The sequence below is a fragment of the Protopterus annectens genome, chromosome 3.part0, assembly GCF_019279795.1.
Source record: "Protopterus annectens isolate FY-2018-M chromosome 3.part0, PAN1.0, whole genome shotgun sequence".
Lineage (NCBI taxonomy): Eukaryota > Metazoa > Chordata > Ceratodontiformes > Protopteridae > Protopterus > Protopterus annectens.
In genome coordinates this window covers 368,855,314-368,872,102 of record NC_056731.1, presented here as the reverse complement: position 1 = coordinate 368,872,102, position 16,789 = coordinate 368,855,314, and the positions used below count along the sequence as shown (strand labels likewise).

The window sequence follows — 16,789 nt, the reverse complement described above, 5'->3', positions numbered from 1 at the left end:
AGCCCGGGGGCCTTATAACCTGAGCTGCCAAATCAGCTCCCTGTATTCCAGGGTTGATTCCCAGTCACCTCCTCTAGTACTGGGGTTCACTTGCTCAAGAATCATGAAAGAGAGTTTGTAATTATGACATGTGAGTGAATGTTTGAAAAAGGCATTACTTTCCTTTTTCTTTTCAATGTCATAAATGTGCTCGTACAACCTTTTCCTGAATTCTCTCTCTGTTTTACCTATATAAAAGGCACCACAGGTGATGCAGAGCCCAATGTAGACCACTCCTTTAGTTGCACATGAAAAGTGGCCAGGAGTTGTTTATTTATTTGCTCATGACACTTCTAATTGATTTCTTTAATGAGACCCAGCTGCAATTAAGCATGTGATCAACTAAGATTCTTATTTAAACAGCAGCTTCTTTTGAAAGAAACTGTTTTTGACTTGATAAAGCTTGGTATTACCCAAGCGAAAGCGCTTGTCTTATATTGCTGTTTCTCACTTTGTTAACCCTTGGATTTTATCATCTAACAGTCGAATAAAGGAATTGCCTTTTTATCGAATTATTGTCTTCATTTGACGGTCTTGGAGTTTCTTCCTGGTTGTGTGTGATTTACATTTGGTTTTCCATGTATTTGAGGCAGCTAATCACATTACTGAGATGTGAGTAGTCTCACAGCAAACATGCACAGCATGCATTATGTGTAGGTGTGTTACATGTGTACGTGGCCTACACCTTAATTATGACATGCACTTTTTATTTGCAATAATAAATGTAGAACACACTCACCAGCATGTGCCTGCTGCCTTGCTGTCACACCAGAGGGACCTACATGGATATGAGACAGTTTGTCAGTGTCAACAACTGTGGCATTGCTACTTTGGGTTTGCAATCTTACAGTAGTACAACAGTTTACATTCACAGGCCTACAGATTATGTTCCAAATGATCAGTATTGCACAATAACAGGCTCCACATCTTCTAACTACAGAGTACACATCTCACATATGCATGATCTACCAAGAGAGGTAACAGTAGTCTACAGATATGCCATGTTACCTGTATGCCCCATGTGTTCTTGCTGGGTGGCCCCAACCTCCATCAAGGTAAATGTCTGCTGCTGTTGTTGTTGGGCAGGTGCCACCAGGCTCAGGAGCAGCTCCTCCACTCTGGTGAGGGGGGGGTGGATGTTAACTCCACCACCTGTTGCAAGCTGTTGTCTACAGACATCAGAAGCATGCTGCCAGACATGTCTAAGTAAATCACTGCAGTGATGGCGTACCTGCTTATATGTCCGGTTATGCATGCCTATGTCATTTACCCTCCAGACAAGATCTTGCCACAGTGCAGTACACTCATGCTGGTCTTGGCTGGTTCTCGGAATAGTAGGCTGTAGTGCTGAATCAGACAGCTGGTAATAATGTCATCCTCAGCACTACTGTAGCTAGGATTACAATGGTGGGCCATGATCCCTGGAAGACAAAGAAAAAATATGTCTGAGCAAGTCATATGGCGCACTTAACATTATACAGTACAGATATCACTGAACTGCCATATATAGCAACCTGTTAGCTGACTGAGATTAAACACTTTCACTACCACTTATCAGTGCTCACCCTACAACTGCTTGAAAGTGCCTGGCACACTCTATATAATAAACCATGTTCTGCACAGCAACAAAATAAAATCACTATATAAGACTATACAACAGTACATGGCACGCTGTATGCGACACAATGCACCACCTAGCCACAGAAGGTATAGATCAAGCGAATGCATAAGTAGTACTACAGTTCATACAGGATTTGGATTCAACATCAGTAACAATCAATAAGCATACATGTAGTGCTTTAGCCTCCAATGACACACCCCAGTTAACACGAAGGGACTACATCAGACTGTATGCCATAGTGCTTTATCTGCCTAGCAACAGCATACACAGCTTTTGCTGGGATCAAAGCAAGGACACATAATACCATGACAGAAACAGTTTCCCTCTAAGCTATCCCACAAATACACATCTTTGACACATTCACCAACACTTTGACCATTACACTCAGTTAACTTTACATAGAATCTATTGCAACAAGTAGATGTGGGTGTGTATGACTATATATGACTCTCTCTCTCTACACACACACACACACACATATATATATATATATATATATATATATATATATATATATATATATATATATATATATATATATATATATACATACATACATATACACATCCATTGGTGTACATATACATATACATATAGGCACATATACAGTCCACCTTTCATGGTGGGAATATCAATTATACAAAGGATGTGAGGTATACAGTAATGTAATAATATTGCACAGTCTTGTGAGAAATACATTGAAAGTGTTCTCAGCCCAGGTAGCTTTAGCAGGCCTCACTGGCTGCAACATTGCAAACTGAACAAAACACACCACATGTCATATACCAGCACTGTAAGCTGTCTTGTTTGTCACACACTAAAACCTACATACAGATATGCACACAACAACCTTCACCAACATATATATGTCCACCCTTCACAAAAAGTTGCAATATGTCCCTTGCTCTATGCACATATACAGATATTAATATATATGACACATATATATCTCTCTGTATGTGTGTGCCATACACACACAAGGTCCACACTGTTGTAAGTCCCTGGACCTCACAGCTTAACTGTTGGGCTTTGCTGCAACATGAACAGGTGTCACATGTGAACACACAGTAACATTAGAGGGGGATATATATATAGCTACAACTGCTAGATTAGCATACTAGTCTGGTACACCAGTTGCCATTGCTAAGCTAAACTTTAATATGACTATCATGCATGTGTTACTCTGTCAGAACCATGTTTATATAAATGTTTGCTCTAATCCCCCAAACAGTCATTGTCCACACTACTGTACAGAACACAGATAACATGGATCAGATGTTTGACATTTAATGCTGAGCTACACATTTCACAGTTATGTCCCACTGCTCACAGCTACACACTGAATTGTCCACGCCAGTAGTTAAGCAGGACATCTGTGCATAGATACGTACTGCTGCCACATATGAATGGTTCACATTATGTAGAGTACTCTTCAAAAACATCTACTACATGCCAGTAAATACATATCTGTTACATACCTTTCCTTTGTATGAGTTGGTATTATTTATTTTCCGTTTTCCTTTTGCTTTTCACTGTCTCTCTCTCTCTTTCTCTCCCTCTCTCTCTCAGTCTCCGCAATATTGTGATTGAGTTTGTGGGCAGCAATTACAGCTTGCTTTTATAGGTATTTGCACATGTGCATGTGATGGCCTCTGCACCAATTGGTGGCCACCATTTGCTAATTGCATGCAGCCTACTGTGTGGTAATTGCAGTAATCACTGTCATAGCAACCCAATGCTATAAATTGCTAACTCAGGTAGGTGTAGCCCTTTCAGCTTTCCAAAATGGGGATCATGCTTGTTTGCTGTGGACATCGTTGTTTAAGTCAGAAGGTTGGTATAGTTCTTATATCTGAAGTCAGGGGTGTAGCCAGTGATTTGAATGTTGTACTCAGACCTGAATGTTGCTGCTTCCAGTACACACTTGTCAGTGTAGAATTGTGCTCACCCCTCCAAATGCTAACACAAGATACATGGGAGTATGTACTTTCTTTTCTAATTATACAATTAACTGCCATACAAAAGTAATTATTGAGATGTATTCTTTTGGCACATGAACTGTTTGTGAACTACTATACTGTGAATATTAATTTACTCACTTCTGAACAGTTTATGCTTTTTTAGTGTTGACATTAGCACAGGCTGCTCAAGAAAACTGGACAAATGTCAGTACTGAGTATGCCTACCTATATCCTTGGTAGACCCTGAACACACAGGTATATTGTACATTTGGGTAGGGGTGCAGAAGTACAGAGAGCATTATGTATTATTGTGTGAATTTTATCTTGCTGGACTTAAAGGGTTGCTGTGTACCTGTTAGTTTATCAAGAAAGTAGTCTGTCTGCGTAGCTCCCAACTGTGGACCTATCCAGATGGTAGCCAGAGGTTAGCCTGTTATTCTTTGTCTGTGCACCACGCTGGTCTTTTCAGCACTGGAACAATGGCATGGTTACAGTTGGTTGCTACCAGTACATGGCTACATCCCTTGGTATTTCAGTGTTGTACTCTTACATAAGGGTATGCTTCTGAAACTCCTTCCAAAGCTATTTGCACAGTGTCTAACAGCAAAAAAAACTGATATGCCTGTGTGTTTCTGCCTCTGCCAGGCCTCTCAAACACTCAGGTACATATTTGAACAGACTCAGGGAAACGTAGGTAAAAGTGAGGTACACCTTTAAAATATTAGAGACATTAAGTTGAGACTTTGAGAGAACCGGAGCATATGGATTAATACACCTTTTCTGAAGTACAAGCAGTGTCTATCTCTTACTTATTGTCATTATTCATTAAGTGTAATTCCCCACCTTTCTGCCTAATGTCAGTACTTTTCAGAGGGATTCAGAGGGACACAGCTAAAATTTGTTTCAAAATCAGGGACATCCCTGAAAATTAGTCACAGTTGGGAAGTATGGCCTCTGCCCTAATCAGATATGCCAGGGTTTGTCCTGCTGTGATACTGTGTGGGGGTTGTAAAGTGCTGCAGTAACATTATTTCCTGCCAGAATGGCTGGTTCTCTTTTCATAGTCATGTAATGCAATTCCACAACAACTGCTGGTAAAGATCCACAGAACAAGATTTGTGTTATGGCATTCCTATTTTTCCTTTACATTCACTCATTCTGATGCATGATATATTTATTTCAGCACCAACTTGTTGTGGGTCTACTGTGGCTTAGTGGTGCTTCATGCAGTCTAGTGTGTACAAGGTCCAGGGTTTGAGACTGACAGAGGTGTTTTATTTTGCTGCTGAGCAGAACAAGGGCCCTGACATACAGAGTGACTAAGGCACTTTTAAGCAGTTGTAAGCGGGTTTGCGTGGGTTTACTCGATGCTTAGCAATGCTTAGCTAAGTGCACACAAGCGCACACCCGTGCAAACCCGCTAACTACTGCTTAATAGTACTTACTCTCGCTAACCCCCGCACTCATTTCTTTGAAAGAAAAGAAAATGGGGAGATAGGAAAGTGGTGAAAAAAGGGCTCAAAGAGGGAAAGACAGTAGGGAAAACAGCTCAGGATGTGCAGGAAGGATGTAGGGAAGGTCCATAGCTGCCCATTTCTTTAACAGCAACAGCTGTGCATATGCAATAAATTTGGAGGGAAATATGAAACCTTCAACCCCTGTGAGAGGGGTGAGGACAACAAAGTATTTTGTACTGCCAATTAAATATCAGTTTATGTGTCCAGCGGACATGTGTGCAAAATGGGCAGCTATGTATGGGGCATAATTTTTTTGGGAGCAGATTGCCCTTTTTTCTTTTTTTTCAGGTGAGAGTGGAATGTGGGGTAGGGGAAGCAGGTATATTGGGGAGGTAGGTTGGGGAGGTAAACAGACAAGACAAACAAGACGCATACAGGGGCGGAATATGACACATGTGGTGGGAGAACACCATTGACGGGGAAGGATGTTTGGAAATCGCAAGCCCATGAGCCCACAGATGGCAAAAGTGGAACTGAGATCCCCACCCATGAGCAGTCACCACTGCACCTTCACAGCCCAGAGGGTGGCTGTGCTGGAGGCTGTGTAGGAGGGGCAAGCTCACCAGTGAGTTGCGTCACTCGTGTCTCAAGCTGGCGTAGAGGATCAGCGACAGAACGCTCAATCTCTGTAAGCACCACAGCCCAGACTGCTCAGAGGGTGATAGGTGGCCCTTATCTGCCCATGCTTGCACGGGGGGGGTGAGCCCCATCTCCTGCAGTGCTTCCACCCAAAGGTGGCACAGGGCCTATGGAAGAGGAGGTCCCAGGCTGGGCACCAGACCTGCTGGTGCCAGGTGCCATCGCCAGCTGAGGTGGGACAGGTGGGTCCGCTGGGACCGGCCTTCCCATACGTTCTATATTTAGGAGGATTTAATGAAAATGTGGGTTAGTAACAGTCAACAGCATTTCCAATTAGTTATAACAGCATGCAGATGTATTCCCATTAACCCAACACACCAGAGTTCCAACAGTTGAACAGCAAGCATGACACATGCATATATAGAACAACAGTGGACATTACAACAGCATGCAGGTTTAGTTGATGGCAACAGGCCGCCAATATTGTGGTATTTGAATAGGGCACATGCATCGAAATAAATGCAGATATTTATAAACCAATAGGACATATGTCCCAACAAATGTTTTGAGATTACACATACCCATTGAGGTGTGGAATTGCATTTTTTATGCACATACAATAGGGTGGAAAATGATAGCTCCATTAACAACTTATATATCCTTCTAGTTTACACTACATTCCTATTAACTGCAGTTATATGTCCCCTACATGTATTATTGCACTACCCAATTGTCCTTAAATTGGGAAATGGGTTTTGCTAGATCTTTATATACATGGGCTATATCCAACATACAAACTGTCCTGGATGCAGATGTTACTGCTACATATTTTGTGAGTTGCTCAGACACACTACTGCTGAGATGGTACACTGACAGCTCTACTTTCATATACTTATCTAGATATGTTTAGGTGAAATTATCAGTTATATGTTAACAGCTCCCTACATTTCTGGCAGCACACTGACATTTCTGGGGAACACAGTACCAAGCTACTCATGTGCCAGATTAACCTGTACATGCTGGGCATGAACCAACAGTTGAGGACTGTAAATATGCTTAAAAGCTACTGGCACTCCCTTCATCCACTTTATATGGGCCTACCCAACTGTGTGTTAACAGTGCTTAATACAACAGTACTATTTCTATAATGCAAGAGTACAACAACATATCAAAGAAAATGACACAGACACACTCCAGGAATTATACCTTTATTAATGACTTAAAACACTTGTCAAGAGGCTCTCTCATTTATTTTATATAACAGTACATGCAGAATAATTATTAGAGAATTATTATACCTTTATTTATTGTGTTAAAACACTTTTTTTCAGGCTCTCTCATTTATTTTACATAACAGTACAAGCAGAATAATTACTAACCTGCCTGGTGGCACAGCCTTAGCAGCCTATCAGCATAGTCTTGCTGATACACAGCATGGACACCTGCAGCTGTGAAGTAAATGAAGTGATATTGAGACATACCTATCCATAATATACACTAGAATACCAATTCTTACATACTTAATTCCATTGCTACTTACTCATTAGTGGTTGCTTTTCCATCTCACGGGCCTCCTGGATCCACTGGTCCAATTGATCCACCTTGCGTCTCTTCAGGTCTGCATGGTGGTGTCTGACCTGCTCACCAGTCCGAGGGACACCTGTGGTACTGGTGAGTTCATGAGCTAGACGGTCCTAGGCTTCCGCTTTGTATTGGGTGCCCTGGTACTGGCCCTGCAGGAGTCTATCCTCATGATTATGGACAAGGAGCCAAACCATTACTTTTGACTCCTCAATGCCCCAACGTTGTGCTCAAAAATGAGAGCACTCTCCAGCACTGGCCATTGCTGTCTGCAGATGGGAGCTACAAGCAGTTAAGGCAAGTATTTCTGCCTATGGAGCTTAAATATGCATCATTTCCCGCACTTATTTGTTTTTGGCCAGTTTTGAAAAAACTCAGCTGAAGGTACACCTGCTTAGTAATGGGTAAACTTCCATTGATATGTATGTGTGTATTGAAAGTGCATGTTTATGAAAAGCTGTCATGGCTTAGTGGTTCAGTACTGTTATTATGGTGCACAGTATCCCGGGTTCGAGGTCTATCATTGCTTTTTATTTTACTACTGGCCAGACCGGCTAGGAGGTGTGGTTGTGTTTTATGACTTTGCTCAACTTTGCCCGATGTTGCTCTATGTTGCTCTACATTACCCGATGTTGCTCTACATTGCCCAATGTTGCCTGACGTTGTGCTGGTTAGTGCGGTGTGCAGCTACACGCAAACATCTTCTGTTTGCGGTCGTTTGCATGATGAGCAATTACGTGCAAAGCCATTGCGCTAGTTAACGCAGTGCTCAGCTACGAGCAATTACATTTAAATATGCTTAATACTGGTAAACTTTGCTTAGCAGTGCTTCACATTGCTTAAGATACGTTACTTATGCATCCATTAGTATGCATAACCACTTCACCTTCATATATATATATATATATATATATATATATATATATATATATATATATATATATATATATATATATATATATATATATAAAATTTATTCACTACTACATAGGCCATTTCCATGCTTTTTACTAAAATTTAAATGATAAATGTCAGGAATTATTTTTATATACAGATTTCCAACAGAAAATAGAAAGGGGAGTGGTGGGACTCAAACCGAGAATTCCTCCTCTTTGTGTGAAGGCTCTACCACTACGCTATCGCTATTTTGCTTAATTTGAATCTATGTTTCTTATTATCCTCTTCGATGTCTAAACTGCTAACTGTAGCTAAGCAATGGGCAAACCCGCGCAAATACGGGCAGCTATATCGGAAATAATAAAAAAAAATATAAAAGTTTTATATTTTATAATTGTACAGGGGTTTAGAATGTGGGGGAGTGTAGTGTTTGGTATGTACACATTTGAGCGGACTCGCACATGTAGGTTGACATTTCTCGATTAAGAGACTTGCAGGGGCGTGGATTTTTGGACTGCTCGGCAGTCTGACATGCCCCCTGCATTCATGCACGCTCCGTGTTAGCCTTAGAGTTGAGGCAGTGCGCCCTCATTAATATGCATGGCACGCTGCCTTCTTACTCTTAGACTGGCGTTTCCATGTAAGACTAATCTAGTCTTACACGGAGGATTAGTGAATCCTGGGGAATGCGAAAGGTTGAGACTAATACAAGTGGACATATGATGGGAATGAGATATAGAGAAAAGAAAAAGGACGAGTTAGGTATTGTCCTGAATAAAAACTTTAATAAAAAAGTAAGACTTAAAAAAACTTCCAAGAAGCTTATAAAACCAGCAGATAAGTGCATTCAGGTACAAATTACCCTTCATCAGATCTGTTAAACTAATAAGTGATGTCAAAATTTAAAAAAAATTTCAGCCAATCGACATTAATACTTCAGCTTTCGCCCCATAAGGGTGAGTTTCAGTGGAAAGTTTGAGTTTAAACTAGGATATCGATGTGCTTGGAACCTTCCTATCCATTTCATTACTGCAAGTTCCAAGTAATTAGTATGATCACCACCTCTCTGTTGTTCATATACTACTTGTAATACTCTAAAAAAGAACGTGTGTCCATTTGATCCATGCACGTTTCGCCTGGGGATTTTTAAGATCTTTCAGATGGATATCACTGATATGCTTAGATATCCTTTCTTTAAACTGTCTCACAGTCTTGCCTACATAGAACCATGTACAACTGTCGCATGTAGCCAAGTACACTAAACATTTAGTAGTACAGTCAGCATACAGCTTCGGTATAAATATAAAATTAATAAATGGATGTTTGAAATCTTGTTCATTAGATATATTTTGCAATTAGAACAACGACATGGATACGTTTCTTTCCTGCTGAACTGTATCTTTACAGGTGCTTTATGTTTAAAACATAGCATTTGCTTAAGATTGTGACTGTTCTTAAAGGCAAAATGTGGTCTATTCCCAATAATCTCTTTAATCGTTTCATCCAATAGCTTTAATGATGTCACATACATACTTCATATCACTTGTATAAGTCAGGACAACACAGCTGACTTGTTCCATCTGTGACCTCTTTTTCATCTGTTCAAAACTCTGTTAGGGGTGGGTGTCATTCTGATACAAGTAGGGTCTCCTTTTTTGTTCATGTGGCCCTAACCTTCTGTTGTGCCTTAACAATTTGTTTCTTATCATAGCCTCTATGTTGAAAAAAATGTCCCCCTTCTTAATACTGCTTCACGAAAATCATCTTCTCTAGTACTTAATCTGGAAACGCTGAGCAGCTGTGCTTCAAGTATACTACAGTAAATATGCTGGGGATGCATATTGATCTTATCAAATAATTATTCTTCCACGTTTACTTACGATACAGTTGTATATCAGTCTTACCACAGTTATTCTGAATGGTCATCACATCCAAGAAAGGCAGCATCTCATAGGACGAATGCATGGTGAATCTTAAAAACTCAGTAGTCCCTTCTAAGAATCTATGAAAGCTGGCAAGTTCTTCTTTATTTCCTTCCCATAACACACACACACACACACACACACACACACACACACACACACACACACACACACACACACAAACACAGACACACACACACACACACATATATATATATATATATATATATATATATATATATATATATATCATTGACAAAACGCTGCTAGAACTTCACATGCTGTGAGTATGGATTGTTATTATGCATAAAATCCTGTTCCCAATTTGGCATTACAAGATTAGCATAACTATTGGTGCATGGAGTGCCCATAGTCACACCCCATTGCTGCCAATACAAATTGCCTTCAAAGATCATCACATTGTGTTCAAGCACTAGACTTAACAAAGCACAATTACATTGATTTGATTGATACTAATATCAGCTTCTCTCTATAGGAATTCTCTAACAGCATTTAACCCCAAGTAATTGGGATAGGCATGAAAAGGCTATCAACATCCATAGTCACTAACAGAAGCCTATTCATATTTTGTTGTTGATTAATAAAGGTATTAAGATATAACAGAACATGTCTAATGTCTTTGATAATCCCCGGTGCTTTAACCAGAAAACCTTTTAACTGGTGCTCAATATAAATAGAAGGTGACTCTGTAATCCATCTGTTGCCTGCCGCAACAGGGCACATAGGTGGATTATTCTCATTTTTATGCAGCTTAGGCAGACCATTAAGTATTGGGATGGTCAGATGCTGTACTACTAAATAGTCAAAAAGGTCTTTTGTGATTGGTCTGTGCATGAGCAGCTCATGCAGAGTATCATTCTCTGATTCCTTTAGTTGTACCAGCTTCATACTTACAATGGGCTTATGTCATCATTACTCGATAACTCTCTCATTTTCGTCACATAAAATGCCCTGTTCATCAGAACAATGGTTCCACCTTTATCTGCAGGTCTTATAATTAAATCATCATTCATCATCAAATCTTTCAAGGCTTGTCTGTCAGCGCTGGTTATGTTATGAAATTGGTGCCTTGGCCTTAATAAATATTCTGCAATATCTTGTTCACATACTTTTAGAAAGGTATCTACCATAGAACTATTCTGTGGAACAAAATCACTAGGCTTTTTGAATATATTAGCACAATGTTGCAAACTATTACCAAAATACTCTTTAGCATAATGTCTCCTCCAACCGTCTTCAGCTGTAAAATAACATCACATAAATTTGAACAATTTGCTGGAACATAACTTAAGCCTTGAATTAAGAGAGACAAGTGAGCATCTATCAGCCTAAAATCAGATACATTCACAACTAGGTTATTCATGTTGTCTAGTTGGCATTCTTCCCTTGATGTTCTATTGACAATTTTCTCATTTTTCTCCCTCCTTTGTACTTGCACTCTCTCATCTGTAGGGGAAATTCTAGAAAAACCCTATTCCATATTTCTGTGAGCATGGAGTTGGTATATCTGTAGCTCTCTCTCTCTCTCTCTATGTATATGTATGTATATATGTATATGTATATATATATATATATATATATATATATATATATATATGTATATGTATATATATGTATATGTATATATATATATATATATATATATATATATATCTATATATATATATATATATATATATATATATATATATATATATATATAAATGCATACAATCAAAGTTTCAAATCTCATGTGATCATAGGTTCATATTAAGGTAACTGCCATTGTGGGCCATTTTAAGCGTAGCCAATTACCCCATGTGAGAGTCAAACACTGCACCTTGTATTTACAAGGCAAACACCTTAACCATTATACCAATCAAGAACATGTAATCAAAGTTTGTAAACATCAAACATAAAAGAAAAAAAATAAAACCAAAAACTTTATTTTTTACGTTTTTGCAGGGGGGTAAGCCTTCCTGCATTCTCCACACCCCCTGCAAATTAAATATACCAACTCCAAGATTGCAGTACAGTAAGGATCTGTGCTATACCGTGATTTCCATCCAAAACGTTTGATGTTTCAAAACTTCGATCATATGGTCTTGATTATATGAATTTTGAAGTTTTGATACTTTGGTCATAGGATAGGGATCTATACAATATCTTCAGGGGTATTGGGGACAAATCTTCCTGCATATGTACTTATTTTAGCTTGTTTTGCCCATCTGAGTTCCTGAGCAGTTGAACGTGACAAGCTGAGACCTCTGTAAGATTTATGTTTGATGCTCAGTGGTGAATTAAATAAGAATAAGTACCTAACATCCTCGACTCTGTTATGTCTTGCATCAGTTAAACCAGTTACACCAAAAAGTGCAACAGTTAGGTTAGTAATTATGCAATATACAGTAGTATGTCAGCACCACTATTTATTTATTTATTTAGTTATTGATATGTGTTTACCGGGAAAGTCAGACTGAGCACAGGTGCCCTTTCAGCACAGGTCCAGAGAGGAAAGATCCACGGTATCCAGTAACTGTGTTTCTTTATGAAAACAGTGGCCCTGATTTTCTAGATTGCCATCTCCCTTGACTGTGTAGTAAACCTGCTGTAGAAGACTGCACTGATGTTGTTGACAGGCACCTGTTTTTTTCCTACTTTGCTACTGTCATATATGTACTGGGCACCACTGGGAACCTGATTGACGTCTTTGAATCAGTCTCCAGAGCCATGGACAAGGGTAAGGTGGTCCACACAGCCTATCTAGACATTGCCAAGGCCTTTGACACCATCCCCCACTCTGGAATCATAGATAAACTTACTAAGTTGGGCATTAATCCCTATGTCACCCAATGGATTGGTAAACGGCTTACTGATAGAACCCACACTGTAAAAGTAGCCAACTCCAAATCCAGCTCCAGACAAGTGACAAGTGGAGTACCTCAGGGTTCAGTCCTGGGACCGCTCTTGTTTGGCATCTACTTCTCTGAAGTACAGGTCAACACTAAGAGACTCTGGCTAACAAAGTTTGCAGATGACTGCAAACTGGGAGCCATTACTGAATCCCCAAATGATGTGGATACTCTACAAAAGGGCCTTACAGAAACAGATGCTTGGTGCCAGAGCCATGGGCTCAAGCTCAATGCCAAGAAATGTATTGTTATCCCCTTTGGGAAAAAACATGTATCCATGAATTACCATATAGGTGGCAGTACACTAAACACAGAAAGTGTGATAAGAGACTTAGGGACACAGGTGGACAATGGTCTCACCTTCGATAACCACATCGCCACAACAGTCAGGAAATCCTTCTATGTGGCACACCTCATCATGAAGGGCTATTCATCCAGAAAAAATGAGGTCATTGTCCCTCTGTACTCATCCCTCATTAGACGCATTATAGAATACAATGCCCCATTTGGTATGTACCTCTCAAGACATCTGCAACAACTGGAAAGGCCTCAGAAATACCTCACTAAAAGAATCACAGGCCTAAAGCAGATGCTGTATGCTGACCGCCTTAAAAAACTCCAGCTATACTCTGTCGCATATCGTCTACTCAGAGGCGATCTCTGCTTAACATACAAGGCCATGTCAAACCCAGAGCTGTTGGACATGCTACACTTAAGAAATCCCAATCCCTCAGAGCTACACACTCCAGGGATCTAAACCTTGTCATCACAATAAACAAAACATGCTGGAGGGATAGGTTCCTGACCCAGAGACTCACCAGACTCTGGAATAGATTGCCCATACATGTCAAGCAGAGTGCCTCTTTGGACCTCTTCAAGAGGAACCTTGACAATTGGATGGGAGAAAGGAAATTCACCCCAGGGATCACGTCAGTCGCCCTGCTAGACAGGGGTCCAGGAAAGTAAATAATGTGGGAAGAAATAGCCAGGGAATTGTTATGGCTAGGCTTGTATAGGCCCTAGGGCTAATAGCCCAGTACCAACCTATGAACCTATGAACATATTGCCTTTGTGTGCAGTTTACATACTGACACTGAAACAGAAGGAATACTACACCATTCTGTCTGCCATGCACTTAGACCCGTTTCCCTGCCTGTTGTAGTATAATGGGTCTTACTTGGTGTAAACTCTGTCTTTGATTCAAAGAGGTTTAACATGGCCATTTTCCCATATTGCAGTTTTTAGACTACCCTCCCACTGAATCCTATGGGTGGAGGCCTCTGTACAGAGGATCATCCTGCTGGTCAAGCCATGTGGTAATGTACAAAACTAGGGGAATGTCTAATGATAATTATGATGTGTGTGTGTGTGTGTGTGTGTGTGTGTGTGTGTGTGTGTGTGTGTGTGTGTGTGTGTGTGTGTGTGTGTTGGAGCATGTGTGTTTGTGTGAGTCTGATTGACCACCGGGGACTTGTTTGTTAGAGGTGTTTATGAGGGGTTGGCTGGGAGTGTGTGTGTCTGTACTGGTCTCTGACTATGTGGTTGTGTTGGGGACCTTTGTCAACATGATACATGGACCACCATGGAAAATACTACTACTCTCAGGTCTGACAGTACTAGGGTTAAACAAGGGAGATTCAGAAGTATGCTAATGAGGTATTTGTCATTAAAGCCATAGTTGTCTCTGAATCACATTTTCTCACCACCTCGTTCGTAGGTAAATACTTGGCTAACTGCCCTGAAGAGACATTTTAAGCCAAGCCAATAATCCAAGGTCAAAATCAAACCCTGAACTTTGTGTTTATGAGCTGAAGATCTTAAATATTATGCCACCCCCCCCTTCTGCATATTCTATAAATTGACTTTCTTGTGGTAGGCAATTTATGTGAGACAGGAAGATCTTTGTAAATCCTATTGATAGTATCTGAATCTGAGATAGTATAATTAACATATCATTTTAACTTACAATCTGATAAGCAATGTGTTTGCCAGGTACATTAAAAAATGTGTGGACTGTGTATTTGAATGTAGCCCAGTTTGAGAAAATGTGACTTTTTTTTTCTTCTGTCTCCTCCTTGCACACATCTATTTTCTTAGCAAGCAATAATGCCCAACAGGGTGTATGTTACTGTGTAAATAATGCAAACCTGGTGGGGTGTTCAGTGGAGAATTTCTACACCCCTGAAAAGGAGATATTTATACAGTGACATATACCCAGGAGGGCATTAGTGTGTTTAGAAAATGGACTGTGTGTAAAATTACTTATATACATTTTTATTACTATATTATTATTATTTTATATTTTTGATGTAAATTAATTCATCCACGTAATGTTTCAAACTCACTGTGGAATATGCAAATTGTGTTGGAGGAAGTACTTTACATCCAGAATACAACATTTTCAAAAAGATGTCCAGATATTTACCTCATTTTTTTTTGGTCATTTATTCATAAAATTTGTGATTTGCTGGCAAAGCACTGGGGATTAAAGTCACAAAATGCTGACATACATTTGAGTTTCAGACATTATTTCCTTTAGAAAATGCATACTAAAACAAATCCTTTTATTCTGGCAACTTTCTAATTTTATTCTGATGTTCATCATGCATACAGCTGCAGTCATAACAGATGGGTTCTCCTGCCGTCAGGCGGGTCCTCGGTCGGCCGAATTCCAAAGTCTAGGTCCGGCATCGGTTGTCGTCGCTTCTTCCTTAACGTCAGTGCGACAGGGGTATAAAAGAACCGGCCGACGCCATTTTCTTCAGTCTTTCTTGCCGCACGGTGCCCGAAGCAGAAGCAGTTCGCAAGTGCCGGTCGGCCAGCTCCTGAGATTACGAAAAATTTGGAAACCGAAGTCTTCTTAAAAGCTAAGTACCCCGTTGGGGAACCTTTTCTTGCCTCAGACCGATGTCAGACAAAGTTAATAATTGTATTTCTTGTGGGAAGCAAATACCACATAAGGATTTCCATTCCCTCTGTATACCTTGTTTAGGCCCAGACCACGAGGTCTCGGCCTGCCGCTTTTGTGCTACATTCAACAAACGCACTATTAAGCGTCGGGCGGAGTTCGCCCAGCATTATTTTGGAAAAGCATTTAACTATACTATGTCTTCGGATACTCCGACTCTGGTTTTGTCTAAAAAACGAAAAGACAAGGACCAGCATGTGAGGTCCGCGGTCTCTACCGACACCACGCCAAAGCCGGCTACACGTGGTCCGGTTTTCAGTGAGGCGCCTATGCAGCCCCTGCCTACCGACGACCTGTCTTTGACGGTGTCTCCTGTACCCGAGGTTGCAGGCTCCTCGGCCCACACCCCGACTACAGATACCGAAGCCACTGTTGGCGTTGAAACTCAGAATGTGGACAGGTCCACCTCCACTCAAGGTGTCTTCAGACCTTCCTCTTCTTTCTCTATCAAGGCTTTCACAAAGTCTAAAGCAACCATGCACTCTAAGAGACCAGCTACACAGGGCCCATCTCCAGGCCCCATGCCTAAGAAACAGATGCTTAAAATGGCTGAGGATTTAATTACTCTTATCAGAGGTTCTCAGCCCCTCCGGACAAAGGCCTAGAGTGGAGGAAGATTCCCCCTCCTCTGATCAGGGCTCCATTATTTCAGAGCACTCTGATGATCAGGAACATTCTTACTCCCCTTTTGAAGACTCTGATGCGGAGGAGTCCATCCCTTCTGTATCCCCCCCTGAGGATTACTAATTTGGGAAACTTTGCATACCTTAAGGGAACACTTCCACTGGGAAG

At 40.5% G+C, this 16,789-nt stretch overlaps 1 protein-coding gene across 1 annotated transcript in view; it reads left to right on the top strand.

Moving 5' to 3' along the window:
• HECW1 (HECT, C2 and WW domain containing E3 ubiquitin protein ligase 1) overlaps positions 1-16,789 on the top strand; it is a 2,794,797-nt gene that overhangs the window by 1,641,223 nt on the left and 1,136,785 nt on the right. The gene's annotated exons all lie outside the window — the stretch shown is intronic.